At 52.0% G+C, this 20,141-nt stretch overlaps 1 non-coding gene across 1 annotated transcript; it reads left to right on the plus strand.

Moving 5' to 3' along the window:
- Positions 1 to 19,256: 19,256 nt before the first annotated feature.
- Positions 19,257 to 19,331, plus strand: TRNAS-GCU (transfer RNA serine (anticodon GCU)). Its single transcript has one exon. It is a non-coding gene; the product is annotated as a tRNA-Ser (tRNA).
- The last annotated feature ends 810 nt before the right edge of the window (positions 19,332 to 20,141 follow it).

The raw sequence follows: 20,141 nt of genomic DNA on the forward strand, positions 1-20,141 counted from the left end.
CTATAAATATAAAGAAACAAACAAATGTTGGGTGGCGATGACTTACATTAAAGCTGCCGATTTCCGAAGAAGTCAGTTTGAGAGCAAGGCTGTGGGAAAATAAAAACAACAGTGTCAATTGAAATCCTGGATCGTATCGGATCCATCTGGTCTTGGTTCTAACAGACACACAATCTAACCTTTATTCGAGGCCTCCGCCAATTAGAGAAATGGTTACACAGTGAGCGATTGAAATGTGGAATTTGCTGCCGGAGAATGCAGCCGTGGCCACAGGCGTAGACAGCTTTAAAAAGGATTAGACACATTCATGGAGGACAGGTCTATAAGAGGATCCTAGCTATGGTGGTGAAAGCTTTGGTGATGGCAGGAGGCACATCAGAGGAAGGCCTTGGCCTCTATTGCCCTATTGTTGGCCGTCCAGAGGAACTGTTGGCCACTGTGTGAGACAGGATGCTGGACTAGATGGACCCTCCCTGGTCTGACCCAGCAGGGCTCTTCTGAGGTTCTTCTCAGGGGAAGGCCTTGGCCTCTCTGCCCTGTTGTTGGCCCTCCAGAGGAACTGGTTGGCCACTGTGTGAGACAGGAGGCTGAACTAGATGGACCCTCCCTGGTCTGATCCAGCAGAGCTCTTCCAATGTTCTTATGAAGACCTCAGACTCTCTGCCCTGTTGTTGGCCCTCCAGAGGAACTGGTTGGCCACTGTGTGAGACAGTAGGCTGGACTAGATGGACCCTCCCTGGTCTGATCCAGCAGGGCTCTTCTGATGTTCTTCTCAGGGGAAGGCCCCAGCCTCTCTGCCCTGTTGTTGACCCTCCAGAGGAACTGGCTGGCCCCTGTGTGAGAAAGGAGGCTGGACTAGATGGACCCTCACTGATCTGAACCAGCAGGGCTCTTCTGATGTTCTTATGAAGGCCTCAGCCTCTGGAGGGCCAACAGCAGGGCAGAGAGGCTGAGGCCTTCATAAGAACATCAGAAGAGCCCTGCTGGATCAGACCAGGGAGGGTCCATCTAGTCCAGCCTCCTTTCTCACACAGGGGCCAGCCAGTTCCTCTGGAGGGCCAACAACAGGGCAGAGAGGCTTTCATAAGAACATCAGAAGAGCCCTGCTGGATCAGACCAGTGGGGGTCTATCTAGTCCAGCCTCCTGCCTCACACAGTGGCCAGCCTGTTCCTTTGGAGGGCCAACAACAGGGCAGAGAGGCTTGAGGCCTTCATAAGAACATGAGAAGAGCTTTGCTGGATCAGACCAGGGAGCGTCCATCTAGTCCAGCCTCCTGTCTCACATAGTGGCTCCGTAAAAAGTCTGCCAGCAAAATGTTGTGAAAGCAACATCATCCCAGAGTCGAAACGACCGGTGCTTGCACAGAGGACTACCTTTACCTTTTTACACTGATTATAGGTGAGGATAATGGAGGGAAGTGGAACCAGGAAAGTTTCTTTGAGTCCCATTGGAAGATAGTGGGATACAAACGAAGGATATATCCTTGGTATCCAGGAAGCAAAAAATAGCAGAGGAAGCTACTTGGCCTGGGTAATTCAGGAAGGCGAAGAGTAGGGCAGAAAGGTGTCTTTACCTCTTGAGAGAGAGGGAGAGGCTCAGCTTGGATGATCCAACTTTGACTTTGCCGCTCAGGCCGATAGTCTGCAATCACAACATCATCATACGTTACATGGGACCCTCCCACTGGAAGCTGCCTTAGATGCAGCCAGACCATTGGTCCAGCTAGCCTACTCGAGAGACGCAGTACTTCATCAGTGCTCATAGAATCCTAGAGTTGGAAGGGACCTCCAGAGTCATCTAGTCCAACCCCCTGCACTATGCAGGAAACTCACAAACACCTCCCCCTAAATTCACAGGATCTTCATTGCTGTCAGAGGGCCATCTAGCCTCTGTTGAAAAACCTCCAAGGAAGGAGAGCCCACCACCTCCCAAGGAGGAAGCCTGTTCCACTGAGAAATCGCTCTAACGGTCAGGAATTTCTTCCTAATGTTGAGCCGGAAACTCTTCTGATTTAATTTCAAATCTGGACCGGGAGCTACAGGCTGTGGCTGGGTGGCTCAAACAGAGCGGGCTGAGGCTAAACCCAGCGAAGACAGAGGTCCTTTGCTTGGGCCGTCGTGGCCCAGGGGGGGAAATACCCCTTCCGGTTTTTGACGGTGCGCCGCTGATGGCGGCGCACAGGGTCAAGAGCCTGGGGGTACTTCTGGAGCCTTCCTTAACTATGGAGGCCCAGATAGCAGCCACTGCCAAGTCCGCATTCTTCCATCTTAGGCGGGCTAGACAGCTGGCTCCCTTCCTGGAACGCGACGATCTAGCAACGGTGATCCATGCTACGGTCACCTCAAGGCTGGACTACTGCAATGCCCTCTACATGGGGCTGCCCCTGTGTCGAACCCGGAAATTGCAGCTGGTGCAGAACGCCGCCGCCCGGTTGTTATTGGGGCTCCCAAGGTGGGAGCACATTCAGCCGGGACTTCGGGCGCTGCACTGGCTGCCAATATCCTACCGAGTTCGATACAAGGTGCTGGTTATTACCTTTAAAGCCCTATATGGTCTAGGACCTGCCTACCTGAGGGACCGTCTCTCCCCGCATGTTCCCCAGAGAGCACTGAGATCGGGATCTCAAAATCTTTTGGTTGTCCCCGGGCCAAAGGAGGCCCGCTTGAAGATCACAAGAGACCGGGCCTTCTCTGTAATGGCTCCATTTTGGTGGAACCAGCTGCCGGAGGAGGTAAGGGCCCTGCGGGATCTCACCCAATTCCGCAGGGCCTGTAAGACAGTCCTCTTCCGGCTGGCCCACAACTAACGGCCCTGTATACCGACTACTGAATGCTGTATATTGTATACTGAATTTTTATCTGAAGCTGAATAGAGTGTAGCTCCACGACTGCTGGCTGTTTTAATGATGTATAGTTATAACAAATGTTTGATTTTAATTATATATTGTGAAATGTTAATTTAAAGTGTAATTTTATACTTTTATGTTAGTTTTATATATGTTGTAAGCCGCCCTGAGCCACTCGGTGGGAAGGGCGGGATATAAATCCCAGATAAATAAAAAAAAAAAATAAATAAACCCATTGTTCTGGTTCTACCATCTGGGGCCACAGAAAACAATTCCACACCCTCCTCTATAGGACAGCCCTTCAAGTACTTGAAGATGGTGATCCTATCACCTCTCAGCCGCCTCCTCTCCAGGCTAAACATCCCCAGCTCCTTCCACCTTTCCTCATAGGACTTGGTCTCCAGACCCCTCACCATCTTCGTCGCCCTCCTCTGGACCCCTTCCAGCTTGTCTATGTCCTTCTTAAAATGTGGTGCCCAAAACTGAACGCAATCCTCCAGGTGAGGTCTTACCAGAGCGATAACCATCACCTCACGTGATCGGGACACTAGACTTCTGTTGATACAGCCCAAAATTGCATTTGCCTTTTTAGCCGCTGCATCACACTGTCAGCGTCAAGGGTAGCCCCATGTGGAGAGCATTACAGTGATCTATTCTTGAGGTGACCGTAGCATGGATCATCCTTGCTAAGTCGGCATGCTCCAGGAAAGGGGCCAACTGCCGCACCCGCCGGAGATGGAAAAAGGCGGATAGTAGTGGCTGCTACCTGGGCCTCCATTGTAAGAGAGGGCTCCGGGAGCACACCCAAGCTCTTGACCTAAGGGGCAAGTATTAGTTCTGCAATCTTAGCCCCACGGCCTCCTTTACTGGCGGGGCTTTGCTGCCCGACTGAACTGATTTTCATGTTTTGCAATCCGCCTCAAGTCTCAGTGAGAAAGTCTGGCTGCGAGAGAAGTCGTAGAATGAAACAAGCGGAACGCATTACAGACCGCGGCCTGGCATTCCCGACCGTGTTACTTACAGCGTCCACGGCGAAGACCGACATGGGACCGGACCTGGTGCGGGCAAGCACGCCGATGGAGGCTGCTAGAGTCACTGACGCCTCTCCGTTTTGCAGGGCCACTTTCGGGGCTCCGCTGAGCCGAATTCTGACCACCAGAGGCAGGGAGGGGATTCTGAGCAGAGAAAGCTGTCCGGGAAGGGGCGGGGGGGGGGGGAGACAAAAAGACACAGTTATCAGACTGGAGCAACATGAGGGCCCTCCAGCAACATGTTTCCTGGCGAGTACTCCGCAGTAGGCTTCCCAACCCCCCCGCTTTGGCGGGAGACTTCTGGGTTCACAGCTTCATCCCCCGGTCTCCAGAAATCAGGAAGCGGGGGGGAGGGGGAGGGGGGAGAACATACCTGTAGGGTTCATGTTGGTGTAGCAGTTTGTAAAATGTCTGCCCCTTTAAGGCTGGGCAGGAAGGAGGAAACAGGAAGGGCTTCGGAGAACGGCCCCTCCCTTTCTTTGCTTTGGTTTTCACAGCAGGCAGAGGGAAGAAGACCCAGTAAGTATTTGTGTGTGTGAGAGAGGGAGGGGGCAGGGAGGGGGGATTCCCTGGTATGGAGGCCCTCCCCCCCCTTTAGAAAGCATGTGGGGGGGGGAGGGAAATGTCTACTAGGCACTCTATTATTCCCTATGGAGAACAATTCCCATAGGGAATAATAGGGAATTGATCCGTGGGTATTGGGGGCTCTGGGGGAGCTATTTTTTGAGCTAGAGGCACCAAATTTTTAGTATAGCATCTAGTGCCTCTCCCCAAAATACCCCCCAAGTTTCAAAACGATTGGACCAGAGGGTCCAATTCTATGAGCCCCAAAAGATGGTGCCCCTATCCTTAATTATTTCCTATGGAAGAAAGGCATTTTAAAAGGTGTGCTGTCCCTTTAAATGTGATGGCCAGAACTCCCTTGGAGTTCAATTATGCTTGTCACATCCTTGTTCCTGGCTCCACCTCCAATGTTTCCTGGCTCCACCCCCAAAGTCTCCTGGCTCCGCCCCCAAAGTCCCCAGATTTTTCTTTAATTGGACTTGGCAACCCTACTCCACAGCGATCCAGAAGTTAGGAGACCGTGGATGATGGCAGCTCTATGCATTCTGGACCTTCCGCCTAAACGACAGACTTTTCTGTTCCCATCTCTGGAGATCTGAGAGGCCTCCATTGTCAAATTCCTTCTCATGGACGCCTCCTCTGTCCTTACAAAAGACTCACAGCTACCCTGGAGTAACCTCACATACACCTTCGACAAGTTCTCATTCTATTAGAGTTTTTCCCAGTCATACAAGTGTGACCCGGAGCAGAAGAGGTCATACAAGTGTGACCCTGAGAGGAGAAGAAGAAGAAGATGACGATGATGAAGAAGAAGATGGTGATATTGGATTTATATGCTGCCCTCCACTCCATATCTCAGAGTCTCAGAGCAGCTCAAAATCTCCTTTATCTTCTTCCCCCACAACAGACAGCCTGTGAGGTGGGTGGGGCTGAGAGACCTCTCCCAGAAGCTGCCCTTTCAAGGAGAGAGTCTGAGAGCAGCTCGCAATCTCCTTCACCTTCTTCCCCCACAACAGACACCCTGTGGGGTGGGTGGGGCTGAGAGGACTCTCACAGCAGCTGCCCTTTCAAGGACAACTCCTGCCAGAGCTATGGCTGACCCAAGCTGCAAGTGGAGGAGTGGGGAATCAAACCCGGTTCTCCCAGATAAGAGTCTGTGCACTTCACCACTACAGCGAACTGATTTATATCCCACTCTCCATTCTGAATTTCAGAGTCTCAGAGCGGCTTACAATCTCCTTTCCCTTCCTCCCCCACAACAGACACCCTGTGAGGTAGAAGAAGATATTGGATTTATATCCCTCTCTCCACTCCGAAGAGTCTCAGAGCGGCTCACAATCTCCTTTACCTTCTTCCCCCACAACAGACACCCTGTGAGGTGTGTGGGGCTGAGAGGGCTCTCACAGCTGCTGCCCTTTCAAGGAAAACTCCCACAATAGCTCTGGCTGACCCAAGGCGTTTCCAGAAGGTGCAAGTGGAGGAGTGGGGAACCAAACCCGGTTCTCCCAGATAAGAGTCCGCACACTTCACCACTACACCAGGAAATATATTGCAAAAAAAGTAAACTTAGCAGTTATTCAGGTTGGTCCAGCTCACATTCAGGTTGCAGTCGAAAGGAGAGAAAGAGAAGTCTAATCTAAGGAGTATGTTCCCTATCACAAATGGCCAGTTTGTATGGGAGTATAAGGGCACCGTATCTACAGAAGAGACCATGTGTATCCATGGAAGGCCGTGTGGAGAAGAAGAAGAAGATGATGATATTGGATTTATATCCCGCCCTCCATTCCGAAGAGTCTCAGAGCGGCTCACAATATCCTTTCCCTTCCTCCCCCACAACAGACACCCTGTGAGGTAGATGAAGATATTGGATTTATATCCCGCCCTCCACTCCGAAGAGTCTCAGAGCAGCTCACAATATCCTTTCCCTTCCTCCCCCACAACAGACACCCTGTGAGGTAGATGAAGATATTGGATTTATATCCCGCCCTCCACTCCGGAGAGTCTCAGAGCGGCTCACAATCTCCTTTCCCTTCCTCCCACACAACAGACACCCTGTGAGGTAGATGAAGATATTGGATTTATATCCCTCTCTCCACTTCGAAGAGTCTCAGAGCGGCTCACAATCTCCTTTACCTTCCTCCCCCACAACAGACACCCTGTGAGGTGGGTGGGGCTGAGAGAGCTCTCCCAGAAGCTGCCCTTTCAAGGACAACCTCTGCCAGAGCTATGGTTGACCCAAGGCCATTCCAGCAGCTGCAAGTGGAGGAGTGGGGAATCAAACCCAGTTCTACCAGATAAGAGTCCGCACACTTAACCACTACACCAAACTGGCTCTCACTGGGGAAAGTGAGAGGACAAAGGGAGAGAGACAAAGAGAGGCATCCCATTCAGGGTGTGGAATTCTAGCAGGAGCTCCTTTGCATATTAGGCCACACCCACCTGATGTAGCCAATCTTCCTAGAGCTTACAAAAAAAGAGTCTTGTGAGCTCTTGGAGGATTGGCTACATCAGGGGTGTGTGGCCTAACATGCAAAGGAGCTCCTGCTGGAATCCCACCCCGATCCCATTCATGGAGATGACACCAATGCACCCTTAGAGTGACGGAGCCCCCCTCTCCCCGATGTCCAGGCATGCCCACACCCAAATTTGGAAAATGATGCAATAAGGAGTTTGCTTTGGAAATTTGAGGAAGAATGCTTCCCCATAATTGTGATCTCCCGTAAAAGTGTCTTACCTCTGGGACCAGAGATTGAAGAGCGGTCGTTGTCATGGGGACGTCTCCACGGAGCTAGCCAAAGCAACACACACAAGAAAGTGGAGTTAGCCCATAACTCAAGGATGGGACCTGCCACTCCCTCTTTAAGGAATTAGGAGTAGTTCTCTGACCCTCCTTCCTCCCTCCCTTCCCATCGGTCTTCTCTTGAGTCCTCTTATGGCTACCAAAATGCTCTTCCGCCGACTGATGCTTTTTACGATCCTCTCTACATTCAGGTTTGATCCGCCCGCTACAGATCATAAGAACATAAGAGAAGCCAGGTTGGATCAGGCCAATGGCCCCTCCAATACAACACTCTGTGTCACTTAAGAACATAAGAGAAGCTGTGTTGGATCAGGCCACAACCCGGTTCTCCCAGATCAGAGAGCTCTGGCTGACCCAAGGCCATTCCAGCAGATGCAAGTGGTGGAGTGGGGAATCAAACCCGGTTCTCCCAGATAAGAGAGCTCTGGCTGACCCAAGGCCATTCCAGCAGGTGCAAGTGGAGTAGTGGGGAATCAAACCCGGTTCTCCCAGATAAGAGAGCTCTGGCTGACCCAAGGCCATTCCAGCAGGTGCAAGTGGAGTAGTGGGGAATCAAACCCGGTTCTCCCAGATAAGAGAGCTATGGCTGACCCAAGGCCATGCCAGCAGGTGCAAGTGGAGGAGGGGGGAATCAAACCCGGTTCTCCCAGATAAGAGAGCTACAGCTGACCCAAGGCCATTCCAGCAGGTGCAAGTGGAGGAGTGGGGAATCAAACCCAGTTCTCCCAGATAAGAGAGCTATGGCTGACCCAAGGCCATTCCAGCAGGTGCAAGTGGAGGAGTGGGGAATCAAACCTGGTTCTCCCAGATAAGAGAGCTACGGCTGACCCAAGGCCATTCCAGCAGGTGCAAGTGGAGGAGTGGGGAATCAAACCTGGTTCTCCCAGATAAGAGAGCTATGGCTGACCCAAGGCCATTCCAGCAGGTGCAAGTGGAGGAGTGGGGAATCAAACCCGGTTCTCCCAGATAAGAGTCCACACACTTAACCACTCCACCAAACTGGCTCAAATGGCTAGGAAGGATCAAACGGCGAGTGTCGAATGGGCCTACGTTGACTCCTTCTGGGGCTTCCAAGATGGAGGTTTCCGGGGCAGAGGGAGGGCTCACCGTCTGTTGAGTGATGTCCATGTTGAGCAAGCCTTTCGACCCCAAGGTCCCGATCAGAGTGGTGAGGAGCTGACCAGGGAGCACCAGCTGGGAGGAGTGGTCTCCGGGCACCGGTACGGGAAGAGAGGGCAGCTGGGCTGGAGGCAGGTTGATGGTCTTGCCCTCAGGATCAGTGATCATGAGCTGGAAGATACGTTCAAAGAGCAGAGGTGAAGATGGAGGCGGAGCCCCGGGTCCCACCTGAATCTGCCTGGCAACACCACAGGGCAGGAAGCTGAACTGATGAGAGGGTTGCCGACACCAGGTTAGGAAATTCCTGGAAATGTCGGGGTGGAGCCTAGGGAGGGACCTCCGCAGGATATAATGCCCCAGAGTTCACCCTCCAAAGCAGCCAGCAAATTCTCCAGAGGAACTGATCTGGAGATCAGATGTGATTCCAGGAGATCTCCAGGCCCCACCTGGAGTTTGCAACACTAGCTGACTCCAAAATTGAGAGCCAGGAGGAGGAGCTGTGGCTCAGGGGAAGAGTCTCTGCTTGGCATGCAGAAGGTCTCAGGTTCAATCCCCAACATCTCCGGTTAAAAGGACCAGGTAGGAGGTGATGGGAAAGACCTCAGCCTGAGACCCTGGAGAGCCAGGAGGAGGAGCTGTGGCTCAGGGGAAGAGTCTCTGCTTGGCATGCAGAAGGTCTCAGGTTCAATCCCCAACATCTCCGGTTAAAAGGACCAGGTAGGAGGTGATGGGAAAGACCTCAGCCTGAGACCCTGGAGAGCCAGGAGGAGGAGCTGTGGCTCAGGGGAAGAGTCTCTGCTTGGCATGCAGAAGGACTCCGGTTCAATCCCCAACATTTCCAGTTAAAAGGACCAGGTAGGAGGTGATGGGAAAGACCTCAGCCTGAGACCCTGGAGAGCCAGGAGGAGGAGCTGTGGCTCAGGGGAAGAGTCTCTGCTTGGCATGCAGAAGGTCTCAGGTTCAATCCCCAACATCTCCGGTTAAAAGGACCAGGTAGGAGGTGATGGGAAAGACTTCAGCCTGAGACCCTGGAGAGCCAGGAGGAGGAGCTGTGGCTCAGGGGAAGAGTCTCTGCTTGGCATGCAGAAGGACTCCGGTTCAATCCCCAACATTTCCAGTTAAAAGGACCAGGTAGGAGGTGATGGGAAAGACCTCAGCCTGAGACCCTGGAGAGCCAGGAGGAGGAGCTGTGGCTCAGGGGAAGAGTCTCTGCTTGGCATGCAGAAGGTCCCGGGTTCAATCCCCCAGCATCTCCAGTTAAAAGGACCAGCCGGGAGGTGATGGGAAAGACCTCATCCTGAGACCCTAGAGGGCCAACAGGAGGAGCCATAGCTCAGTGGAAGAGCCTCTGCTTGGCATGCAGAAGGTCCCAGGTTCAATCCCCAGCATCTCCAGTTAAAAGGACCAGCCGGGAGGTGATGGGAAAGACCTCAGCCTGAGACCCTGGAGAGCCAGGAGGAGGAGCTGTGGCTCAGGGGAAGAGCCTCTGCTTGGCATGCAGAAGGCCCCAGGTTCAATCCCCAGTGAATGTGCTGACAAGTCACAGCTTGATTTCTGGTGACCCCCGCAGGGTTTTTGAGGCAAGAGATGTTTCAGAGATGCTTTGCTATTGCCTGCTTCTGTGTCATGACCAGTATCCCCTCTAAGCTGAGTTAGCGTGAGCTAGCTCACAATTTTTTAGCCTCCAGCTCACACATTTTTGTCTTAGCTTAGGAAAAAATGGCCCCAGAGCAAACTAATTGATTCAGGAGCTCACCACTTGAATGCCAGTAGCTCACAAAGGAGAATTTTTGCTCACGAGACTCCACAGCTTAGAGGGAACATTGGTATGACCCAGGTGTTCCTTGGAGGTCTCCCATCCTAATACTAGCCAGGGAGAACTCAGGCCCTTTGTACACTCAGGTTTGATCCAGATTTTGCGAGCACTCAGTGGACGAGCCTCTTCCAAGTCCAATTCAAGAAATATCTGGGGACTTTGGGGGTAGAGCCAGCAGACAATTTGCCTGCTACAGTTTGGCATCACCTATATTGATTCTTTAGGGTTTGTAGAATCTTTCGGGCTCAAGTGCCGTGTTCTACTGGAGAAAGTTTTTCTTCCAGACGTTTCGTTCTCGGCTGCGGAGAACATCCTCAGTGGCGTTGCAGCCGGAGCAGGCGCTCTGACCTTCTTGGCTGCTGTGCATTGAGTGAGTTTTTAAAAAGAGGCTAGATGGCCATCTGGCGGCAATGGAGTGCCAGTAACTGAGTAGTAACTGTGTCAGTAACTGACTCACTCACTCAGTGGCCAAAATTTTTATATATATACATACACACACACTGTGGCTAATAGCCACTGATGGACCTCTGCTCCATATTTTTATCTAAACCCCTCTTGAAGATGGCCATGCTTGTGGCCGCAACCACCTCCTGTGGCAGTGAATTCCACATGTTAATCACCCTTTGGGTGAAGAAGTACTTCCTTTTATCCATTCTAACCCGACTGCTCTGCAATTTCATTGAATGCCCACGAGTTCTTGTATTGTAAGAAAGGGAGAAAAGTACTTCTTTCTCTACTTTCTCCATCCCATGCATAATCTTGTCAACCTCTATCGTGTCACCCCGCAGTCGACGTTTCTCCAAGCTAGAGTCCCAAGCGTTTCAACCTTTCTTCATAGGGAAAGTGTTCCAGCCCTTTAATCATTCCAGTTGCCCTTTTCTGGACTTTCTCCAATGCTATAATATCCTTTTTGAGGTGCGGCGACCAGAACTGCACACAGTACTCCAAATGAGACCACACCATAGATTTATACAGGGGCATTATGATACCGGCTGATTTGTTTTCAATTCCCAGCATGGCGTTGGCCTTTTTTATTGCAAACGCACACTGTCGTAACATTTTCAGTCAACTTCATGTTAAAGGTTGACCAGGGAGAACCATTGCTTACATTCAGATTCAAAAGGATGTGTTGACCACGGAACAGCGGGAGACCGGCTAGTGTATAATGCAGTTGTCCAAGCATTCCAAAGGGGCAAATACCTGCAAGGGAATAGAAGGAAAACAAGTTGGGGGTTAAAGACAGACTGCAAATACTTCCAGCTATGTCCTCCCTGGCAACCTTGACCAATTATCTTGAAAGAGAAGTTACGAAATATCCTGCGGACATTCTATCAGTGGCCGCTAGACGTGGTGGCTAAAGGGAACCTCCACATTCAAAGGCCCTAAACCTCTGACTCCCAGTGCCAGGAGGCAATATTAGGGGAAGGCCTTGTCCTGTTGTTGGCCCTCCACAGGAACTGGTTGGCCACTGGACAGGATGCTGGACTAGATGGACTCTCACTGGCCTGATCCAGCAGGGCTCTTCTGATGTTCTTATGAAGACCTTGGCCTCTCTGCCCTGCTGTTGGCCCTCCAGAGGAACTGGTTGGCCACTGTGTGAGACAGGATGCTGGACTAGATGGACTCTCACTGGCCTGATCCAGCACGACTCTTCTGATGTTCTCATGAAGATCTCGGGCCCTCTGCCCTGTTGTTGGCCCTCTAGATGAACTGGTTGGCCATTGTGTGAGACAGGAGGCTGGACTAGACGGACCCTCACTGGTCTGATCCAGCAGGGCCTTGGCCTCTCTGCCCTGTTCTTGGCCCTCCAGAGGAACTGGTTGGCCCCTGTGTGAGACAGGAGGCTAAACTAGATGGACCCTCACTGGTTGATCCAGCAGGGCTCTTCTGATGTTCTTATGAAGGCCTCAGCCTCTCTGCCCTGTTGTTGGCCCTCCAGAGGAACTGGTTGGCCACTGTGTGAGACAGGAGGCTGGACTAGATGGACCCTCACTGGTCTGATCCAGCAGGGCTCTTCTGATGTTCTTATGAAGGCCTCGGCCTCTCTGCCCTGTTGTTGGCCCTCCAGAGGAACTGGTTGGCCACTGTGTGAGAAAGGAGGCTGGACTAGATGGACCCTCACTGGTCTGATCCAGCAGGGCTTTTCTGATGTTCCTATGAAGGCCTCGGCCTCTCTGCCCTGTTGTTGGCTCTCCAGAGGAACTAGCTGGCCACTGTGTCAGAAGTGATGCTCGAGTAGATAGATCACTGGACTGATCCAGCAAGGTTCTTCCTCTCCTATTCCAAAATATTAGATGCTAAGTATTGCTCATAGGAAATGACTACAGTGAATGTCCACAATGGATTATTGTCACAAAGCTTTCAGTGGCAACATCTGAAGACCTCTGGAAATATCCTTGGCCAAACCCAGGGAGATGTTCCTACTTACTGTTGACTGTGCTCAAAAGTGTGTTCAAGACATTCAGCACAAGGTCTATGACTGGACACAGCTGCAAAGCAAAAAAAGAAGAAGAGATTGGATTTCACTCAAACAGACACCCTGTGACATAGGTGGGGCTGAGAGAGCTCTGACAGAAACTGCTCTTGAGAGGAACAGCTTTGCGAGAGCGTGTGACTGACCCAAGGTCACACCAGCAGTTGCATGCAGAGGAGTGGGGAATCAAACCTGGTTCTCCCAGATAAGCATCCACACACTTAACCACTACACCAAACTGGCTCTCAGGAAAAGCTCTTTTTTTGTAAGCTCTTGGATGATTGGCTACATCAGGGAGGTGTGGCCTAATATGCAAAGGAGTCCCTGCTAGAATTCCACTCTTTGGGTGGCCACTTTTGCATTCCTGCAATTATTCTCAAATGCAAGGGCAGGAGTGGTCAGTGAGGGCACTGGGGGAAGACCTGGTGGGTTGACAACCTGTAGGCTGCCACCCCACCAGTCCACCCCACGCCAACCTGGGACAGCCCAGCATGAAGTGGGAGGGAGATACCACTGCTCGGGGACTGGGTAAGGTTGCCAGCCTCCAGGTTCCATTTTGAGTTTCCCCAGAATTACAACTATCCCCAGACAACAGAGGTCAGTTCCCTTGGAAGGAATGGCAGCTCCAAAGGGCAGGCCGTAGAGTGCACCATGAAATCCCTCCACAGGTTGCCCCCATACATCTCTAGGAATTTCTCATGCTGGCGCTGGCAACCCTAGGACAGAGAAAGGGCAGATGTGGGGATGAGACCCTTTTTTCAGGGCCAGTTTTGCCTCCCGGCTCACCCTTTCTCTAATAGAAGAGCTGCCAAAGCCAACCCACAGCGCCTTCTCTAGCGGTGTGCAGACGTCTCCGCAGAAGAATTGCCCTCATGTCCTCTGAGCTCTTCCAACGTTCTTTTTCCCCTAGACACCTTGGTCAAACACCGAAATTCCGGTCCCCAGGCTGTTACAATGGGTACTTGCGTGGCCAACAGGGGTGGAATTCTAGCAGGAGTCCCTTTGCATATTTGGCCACGCCCCCCTGATGTAGCCAACCCTCCAAGAGCTTACAGGGCTCTTCGCACAGGGCCTACTGTAAACTCCCGGAGGATTGGCGACATCAGGGGGTGTGGCCTAATATGCAAAGGAGCTCCTGCTAGAATTCCACCCTTGGTGGCCAGTGAAACGAGGAGGTCAGGTCCTTCTGATTCATCAAATTCTTGGGAGACTCACCACTCCGGGAAGGAGGTTGTTCAAGAGATTGCTTACAACCGCGCCCAGATTCAGTGGAAGCAACCTGAAGAGGAAAAGACACGGCCGTGACACACAGAAATGACTGTGCAGCGTGGTGCAGCATTTGGATTTGGATATGGGAGAGATGCTTAGAAAGGAGTGGCTCAAGAACTTAAACGTCCATCACTATCACTATCACTAGAACGGACAGAAGGAAGTCCTTCTTCACCCAAAGGGGGATGAACATGTGGAATTCACTGCCAGAGGAGGTGGCAGCAGCTACAAGCATAGCCAGCTTCAAGAGGGGATTGGATAAAAATATGGCTTGATCCAGCAGGGCTTCTCTTATGTTCTTATGTGACACAGAGTGCAGGACTGGGTGGGCCACTGGCCTGATCCAACAGGGCTTCTCTTATGTTCTTATGTGACACAGAGTGCAGGACTGGGTGGGCCACTGGCCTGATCCAACAGGGCTTCTCTTATGTTCTTCTGTGACACAGAGTGTTGGACTGGGTGGGCCACTGGCCTGATCCAACAGGGCTTCTCTTATGTTCTTATGTGACACAGAGTGTTGGACTGGATGGGCCACTGGCCTGATCCAACAGGGCTTCTCTTATGTTCTTATGTGACACAGAGTGTTGGACTGGAAGGGCCATTGGCCTGATCCAACAGGGCTTCTCTTATGTTCTTATATGACACAGAGTGTTGGACTGGATGGGCCATTGGCCTGATCCAACAGGGCTTCTCTTATGTTCTTATGTGACACAGAGTGTTGGACTGGATGGGCCATTGGCCTGATCCAACATGGCTTCTTTTATGTTCTTATGTGACACAGAGCGTTGGACTGTAGGGGCCATTGGCTTGATCCAACATGGCTTCTCTTATGTTCTTATGTGACACAGAGTGTTGGACTGGATGGGCCATTGGCTTGATCCAACATGGCTTCTCTTATGTTCTTATGTGACACAGAGTGTTGGACTGGAGGGGCCACTTGTCTGATCCAACAGGGCTTCTTTTATGTTCTTATGTGACACAGAGTGTTGGACTGGAGGGGCCACTGGCCTGATCCAACAGGGCTTCTCTTATGTTCTTATGTTCTAAGTCTGATCTGGAAGCTCCAACGGTTCCAGAATGCGGCAGCACGAGTCCTGACAAGAACGCCACGGACGGCACATATCCTACCTGTGCTGCGCCAACTACACTAAGTTGCCAGTTGAGTATTAGGTTAGATGTGTGTGTGTGTGTATACTGTGTGACACAGAGTGTTGGACAGAAAGAGCTATTAGTCTGATCCAACATGGCTTCTCTTATGTTCTTCTATGGAGCAGAGGTCCAGCAGCGGTTTTTAACCACAAGGTATAGGTGGAACACTCTGTCTGGGGCAGTGATGCTCTGTCTTCTTGGTGCTTTGGGGGGGGGGGCAACAGTTGGGGGGAGGGCTTCTGGAGTTCTAACCCCGCTGGTGGACCTCCTGAGTTTTGGCTACTGTGTGACACAGTGTGTTGGAGGGGCCATTGGCCTGATCCAACATGGCTTCTCTTATGTTCTTATGTGACACAGAGTGTTGGACTAGAGGGGCCACTGGCCTGATCCAACATGGCTTCTCTTATGTTCTTATGTGACCCAGAGTGTTGGACTGGAGGGGCCATTGGCCTGATCCAACAGGGCTTCTCTTATGTTCTTCTGTGACACAAAGTGTTGGACTGGATGGGCCATTGGCCTGATCCAATATGGCTTCTCTTATGTTCTTATGTGACACAGAGTGTTGGACTGGAGGGGCCACTGGCCTGATCCAACATGGCTTCTCTTATATTCTTATGTGACACAGAGTGTTGTACTGGAGGGGCCACTGGCCTGATCCAACAGGGCTTCTCTTATGTTCTTATGTGACACAGAGTGTTGGACTAGAGGGGCCATTGGCCTGATCCAACACAGCTTCGATTATCTTCTTACGAACTCACGTACTTCTGTGAACAAACGACGTAAGCTATCACAGAGCCACACATGATACCTGACAAAGGGAGCTTTGACTCTCGGAAGCTGACACCCCTGAATTCTTGTTGGTGCTCCCGCTTTCGAATCTAGCTGATCTACCGTTTGCCGAATCTTTGCCATGTTTCGGGATGGGAATTTTGGAGAGATTGAAAATCAATGGGAAATAGGCTGTGTCTGAAGTGCTGTCCCATTCAAGAAAGACTATTTTAATTTAATTTAATCTTTCCAGTTTATACCCCACCCTATCCCGCAAGCGGGCTATCTGGGGATGGAGCCAGGAGACTTTGGGGTGGAGGCAGGAGACAACGGGGTGGCTGTGTCCCGTCCTTGAGGTTTTATTGGCATTCAGGGGGACTTACCCAGTCAGGACCTGGATTTTACCCAGGTGAGTCTTGCACTGCTCAATGACCAACTTGGGAGCGCCGGACTTATCCTGCACCATCCGAGCCCTGCTGGTGATATTCACTTCCACATGGAGATTCAGCAGCCCGAGCAGCCTGGAACAAGATCCAGAAGGTGAGAGAAGGGTGACAGCGAGCACTAAACCGACTCGCGTTTCAAAAATGTTCTGCAAGCATTTGGCTTGAAAGCAAGTCGCGGCAGAGGTGGAAAGGACTGCCTGTCGTGTCACAGGTGACTTAGGACAACTTCGTAGAGGAGAGGGAAGAAGGGGTTGGAGTGTGAGAGCCAGTTTGGTGTAGTGGTGAAGTGTGCAGACCCTTATCTGGGAGAACCGAGTTTGATTCCCCACTCCTCCACTCGCAGCTGCTGGAATGGCCTTGGGTCAGCCAGAGCTCCCTTATCTGGGAGAACCGGGCTTGATTCCCCACTCCTCCACTTGCAGCTGCTGGGATGGCCTTGGGTCAGCCAGAGCTCTCTTATCTGGGAGAACCGGGTTTGATTCCCCAGTCCTCCACTTGCACCTGCTGGAATGGCCTTGGGTCAGCCAGAGCTCACTTATCTGGGAGAACCGGGCTTGATTCCCCACTCCTCCACTTGCACCTGCTGGAATGGCCTTGGGTCAGCCAGAGCTCTCTTATCTGGGAGAACCGGGTTTGATTCCCCACTCCTCCACTTGCAGCTGCTGGGATGGCCTTGGGTCAGCCAGAGCTCTCTTATCTGGGAGAACCGGGTTTGATTCCCCACTCCTCCACTTGCAGCTGCTGGAATGGCCTTGGGTCAGCCAGAGCTCTCTTATCTGGGAGAACCGGGTTTGATTCCCCACTCCTCCACTTGCAGCTGCTGGGATGGCCTTGGGTCAGCCAGAGCTCTCTTATCTGGGAGAACCGGGTTTGATTCCCCAGTCCTCCACTTGCACCTGCTGGAATGGCCTTGGGTCAGCCAGAGCTCCCTTATCTGGGAGAACCGGGCTTGATTCCCCACTCCTCCACTTGCACCTGCTGGAATGGCCTTGGGTCAGCCAGAGCTCTCTTATCTGGGAGAACCGGGTTTGATTCCCCACTCCTCCACTTGCAGCTGCTGGGATGGCCTTGGGTCAGCCAGAGCTCTCTTATCTGGGAGAACCGGGTTTGATTCCCCACTCCTCCACTTGCAGCTGCTGGAATGGCCTTGGGTCAGCCAGAGCTCTCTTATCTGGGAGAACCGGGTTTGATTCCCCACTCCTCCACTTGCAGCTGCTGGGATGGCCTTGGGTCAGCCAGAGCTCTCTTATCTGGGAGAACCGGGTTTGATTCCCCACTCCTCCACTTGCAGCTGCTGGAATGGCCTTGGGTCAGCCAGAGCTCTCTTATCTGGGAGAACCGGGTTTGATTCCCCACTCCTCCACTTGCAGCTGCTGGGATGGCCTTGGGTCAGCCAGAGCTCTCTTATCTGGGAGAACCGGGTTTGATTCCCCACTCCTCCACTTGCACCTGCTGGAATGGCCTTGGGTCAGCCAGAGCTCTCTTATCTGGGAGAACCGGGTTTGATTCCCCAACTCCTCCACTTGCAGCTGCTGGGATGGCCTTGGGTCAGCCAGAGCTCTCTTATCTGGGAGAACCGGGTTTGATTCCCCACTCCTCCACTTGCAGCTGCTGGGATGGCCTTGGGTCAACCAGAGCTCTCTTATCTGGGAGAACCGGGTTTGATTCCCCACTCCTCCACTTGCAGCTGCTGGGATGGCCTTGGGTCTCTGGAATGGCCTCTGTTGAAAAACCTCCGAGGAAGGAGAGCCCACCACCTCCCAAGGAGGAAGCCTGTTCCACTGAGAAACCGCTCTAACGGTCAGGAAGTTCATAGAATCCTAGAGTTGGAAGGGACCTCCAGGGTCATCTAGTCCAACCCCCTGCACAATGCAGGAAACTCACAAACCCCTCCCCCTAAATTCACAGGATCCTCATTGCTGTCAGATGGCCATCTAGCCTCTGCTTAAACACCTCAAAGGAAGGAGAGCCCACCACCTCCCAAGGAGGAAGCCTGTTCCACTGAGGAATCGCTCTAACGGTCAGGAAGTTCTTCCTGATGTTGAGCTGGAAACTCTTTTGATTGATTTAATTTCAGCCCACTGGTTCTGGTCCTATCTTCTGGTGCCACAGAAAACAATTCCACCCCATCCTCTATAGGGCAGCCCTTCAAGGACTTGAAGATGGTGATCATATTACTAAGCTTAGAGGGAACCCTGGTAGGGAGGAAGCCCCACTTCTAACAACGGTTAGGAAGCTTAGCCAGTAGAGGAGGAAAGAGGCGCCCGCTGTCTTTGGCTCCTTCCCAAGAAAGCTCACTCACGATTTGCCACCCTGGATTTTCACTTTGGTGTAGATGTTCAGATCGACCCCGACGCCTTCCAGAAGCTTCAAGGAGACCTTAGGAAGAACGATATCCACCACCTTCAAGCTGGAGCCAGAGAGAGAAAGGAGAGACAGCCCAAAGCAGACATTACAACCACTTCAGGGGAGATGTTTTACAGGCGAAGCTGCTCAGAAGGAATTCAGTTGCTCCTTTGGCGGTAGGTGGGCAGCACCAAGAATATCTGGACATTTGCTGCCCACAGTATAGAGATGTTCTTGCAAGCATTGCAGGAAAGGAATAACCTTCATGCATTTCCTGCATTGTGCGGAAGGTTGGACTAGATAGCTTATACTTTACACTGGGATTTAAAAAAAAAAATCTGTCTGATAAAAGCAGCCACAGGGATGGTAGCTCAGTGGCAGAGCATCTGCTTGGCAAGCAGAAGGTCCCAGGTTCAATCCCCGGCAACTCCAACTAAAAAGGGTCCAGGCAAGTAGGCGTGAAAAACCTCAGCTGGAGTCCCTGGAGAGCAGGGGAGGGAGGGTGGCTCAGTGGCAGAGCATCTGCTTGGTAAGCAGAAGGTCCCAGGTTCAATCCCTGGCATCTCCAACTAAAAAGGGTCCAGGCAAGTAGGCGGGAAAAACCTCAGATGGAGACCCTGGAGAGCAGGGGAGGGATGGTGGCTCTGTGGTAGAGCATCTGCTTGCTAAGCAGAAGGTCCCAGGTTCAATCCCCGGCATCTCCAACTGAAAAGGGTCCAGGCAAGTAGGTGTGAAAAACCTCCGCTTGAGACCCTGGAGAGCAGGGGAGGGACAGTAGCTCAGTGGTAGAGCATCTGCTTGCTAAGCAGAAGGTCCCAGGTTCAGTCCCCGGCATCTCCAACTTAAAAGGGTCCAGGCAAATAGGCGTGAAAAACCTCAGCTGGAGACCCTGGAGAGCAGGGGAGGGATGGTGGCTCAGTGCTAGAGCATCTGCTTGGTAAGCAGAAGGTCCCAGGTTCAATCCCCAGCATCTCCAACTAAAAACTAAACAAAAAAGGTAAAGATAGTCCCCTGTGCAAGCACCAGTCGTTTCCGACTCTGAGGTGACGTTGCTTTCACAACATTTTCATGGCAGACTTTTTATGGGGTGGTTTGCCATTGCCTTCCCCAGTCATCTACACTTCCCCCCCAGCAAGCTGGGTGCTCATTTGACCGACCTCAGAAGAATGGAAGGCTGAGTCAACCTGGAGCCGGCTACCTGAACCAGCTTCCACTGGAATCGAACTCAGGTCGTGAGCAGAGGGCTCCAACTGCTGTACTGCAGCTTTACCACTCTGTGTCACGGGGTTCCTCCAAGTAAAAAGGGTCCAGGCAAGTAGGCATGAAAAACCTCCGCTTGAGACCCTGGAGAGCTGCTGCCAGTCTGAGTAGACAAGACTGACTTTGATAGACCCAGGGTCTGATTCAGTAGAAGGCAGCTTCAGATGTTCATATAAATGGAACAGCCAGTATATCCACAACCTTTATGTGTTGCTGTGCTTTAGACAATCGTGAGCCTTCTTGACGTTTTAGAC

The sequence above is a fragment of the Heteronotia binoei genome, chromosome 2 (assembly GCF_032191835.1).
Source record: "Heteronotia binoei isolate CCM8104 ecotype False Entrance Well chromosome 2, APGP_CSIRO_Hbin_v1, whole genome shotgun sequence".
Lineage (NCBI taxonomy): Eukaryota > Metazoa > Chordata > Lepidosauria > Squamata > Gekkonidae > Heteronotia > Heteronotia binoei.